Source organism: Drosophila willistoni, unplaced genomic scaffold, assembly GCF_018902025.1.
Source record: "Drosophila willistoni isolate 14030-0811.24 unplaced genomic scaffold, UCI_dwil_1.1 Seg251, whole genome shotgun sequence".
Taxonomy (NCBI): Eukaryota; Metazoa; Arthropoda; class Insecta; order Diptera; family Drosophilidae; genus Drosophila; species Drosophila willistoni.
This window is the reverse complement of record NW_025814213.1, coordinates 203,098-205,702: the sequence shown is the minus strand read 5'-3', so window position 1 is coordinate 205,702 and position 2,605 is coordinate 203,098. Positions and strand designations below refer to the sequence as shown.

At 34.8% G+C, this 2,605-nt stretch overlaps 1 long non-coding RNA gene across 1 annotated transcript; it reads left to right on the top strand.

Moving 5' to 3' along the window:
- Positions 1 to 218: 218 nt before the first annotated feature.
- LOC124461189 lies at positions 219 to 926 on the top strand. Its single transcript, XR_006954963.1, has 3 exons — positions 219 to 283; positions 347 to 684; positions 762 to 926. It is a non-coding gene; the product is annotated as an uncharacterized LOC124461189 (long non-coding RNA).
- The last annotated feature ends 1,679 nt before the right edge of the window (positions 927 to 2,605 follow it).

The window sequence follows — 2,605 nt, the reverse complement described above, 5'->3', positions numbered from 1 at the left end:
AAAATGAGAATCTTCCAGTTTTTGTCGGGGCTGAAATACATGGATTGACACCACTTTTCGTGGAACCAATAATATCAAGCGATTTTAATATATATTGTGCAACTGACTTACGAACCTTCAATAATACAATTGAATTTTGCTTAAGTCAAATAAATAATAAAATAATATGTTTGCGTGATTCCTTAGACGGAAGCTATTTTTTCATACCGCAACTTCACCATGTCCTTCAATGACATAACTTCATCGGAATTGAATTATATTCCAAGTAATAATTTAACAACATGTAAGTAATATATTTTTATTAAAAAATTGCCAATATTATTTCTAATAAACACATCATTTTTAGTGACAAACTTGAGGATACCAGAGACCGGAAACCTCCAAAATCTTTTACAAGACTTGGTAAAAGAAATTAAACAGTTGAGGTCTGAGGTTTCTGAGATAAAACTCTTAAATTACGATTTGAAAGCAGAAATAACTGCTTTGAAAGAGTCAAATAAACGGGGACTCTTAAAGTTGACGGAGGAGGTTGTCTCTGTTAAAATGGAAAACAGAAAAAACAACTCAGATTTTGATTCTGATGTCCTATTTTCGGACATCCCAAAACTTCCCCTCAGTGCTATTAGTGAAGTAGCAGCATTTGACGAGGAAGTGCAAAAAAATGAGAGTCAACTTAGACAGTTCGTAAGTACTACAGAAACAGATATTAACATTTTATTTTATTTTAATTTTTTTCTATTCTTTTTAAATAATATGTTTAGAAACATCTAATATCGAAAGTTGGAGGAGATGGGCCCACACAATTTATTAGATCTGCGATCAGAAAAGTTTTTTCGGACAAGGTAGCTTCCGAATACAGCTGGAAGGGGACGAAAGTTAAACCCTCAGCAGAAAGGTGCTACATTGTATCCGTAATAAAAAGTATGTATTATTTTGGAAAATATTTAAAATATTTTTTACTAATTAATATTTTCCCTTTTAGATATTACTAATGAAAAATATAAATGCACGGACAAAGAGTTGAATACGGTGCTACAAAAGCATTTTGTCCATGCCAATGACAGGCTGGCGAAGCGTAGGCGTTTAGAGTAGTGAATTTATATTACTTTTTTTTTTATTTTTTTTTTGAATATCTATGTTTTTTTTTGAATATCTATTTACTTTTTTTGTTGTTATTTTTTAAGATAACATATGTTAAGTAAATAAAAATTATATTAAACAGAAAATTATTTTTGTTGCAAATTATTGAAAATTTTATTCGAATATGAGTCAGAAATGATTAAATTATGACTCGTGGAAGACTCTTTTATGATTAAAAGATGACTCGTGGAAGACTCTTTTATGATTAAAAGATGACTCGTGGAAGACTCTTTTATGATTAAAAGATGACTCGTGGAAGACTCTTTTATGATTAAATGAAGAGTCATAAGCGACTCATCAAGATGAGTCGCGGCTAGGGTACCATTTTCTCCCGACGAATGGGTCATTTATGATCAGAAAATGAGCGCATATATGACTATTTTCAATCGTCGCGCGACTCATAAAAGACTCAAATATGCTCTGTTAACTTCAAAAATGCTTGCTGGGTGATTACTCCCGTGGCTACTGGCGAACTTCATCAACTCATTCTAATTCGCTGTCGAAACCCACCCTTGTTCTGCCTACTTATGTCCTAACGGTGAAAACATTCGATGCGTCTTGTGCTTTGGCACGCGTCACGATCGCCGTCTCTCTCTCTCTCACTTTCAATTTTGTCATGGGCAACGCGTCGACGCTGCAGCCGCATCAAGACGGTAGCTAGAAAGAGAGGGAGGCGTCGATCGCAAGTATTGGCTATTAGAAAAAAGAACTACAGTTAATTTTTTATGTTGAGGTATTTAATGTGCCCTCCATGGGCGTATGAAGAATAATAGTAATAATACAGAGGGGCCCCACATGGGCGTAGTTTAAGCCGCCATGGAAATGTGACTCGTCACAACTTACCCCAAAAACAAAAAGAAAGAGCAACGCAGCCTATTAATAGATTCGGAGGAGGCACTGTGATGTTTTGGGGGGGAATGTCATATTATGGATTTGGCGACTTTACACCAATAGATGGCACATTTAATCAGGTTGGATACCTGTTAATATTAAATAATCATGCATTCGTATCTGGAGACAAGCTGTTTCCCCAGAGCGATTGGGTTTTACAACATGACAATGCCCCATGTAATAAAGGATCAGCGCCGACCAAATTTTTAAGAGACCTGAAAATGACTGTTCTTCCCTGGCCTGCGCAAAGCCCGGATTTAAATATTATTGAAAATATTTGGTCATTCATCAAAGGACAAAGAACAATCGATGAAGACCGAAATAGGGATAATACCATCATGGAGGTAAGAGAAATTTGGTCAACATTAACAATTGACTTTGCCCGAACTTTAGTTCAATCTATTCCAGCCCGTTTGCAAGCAGTAATAGATGCTAAAGGTGGAAACACGGAATATTAAGTAAATAAAACCCCATTTTGTGCAAAAAATTTAAAAAAAAACACAACAAAATAAAGGTGAAAAACAAATTTTCGGTTTTGTAAAAATACTTTTGTCGAAAAAAATAACTGTGTAAA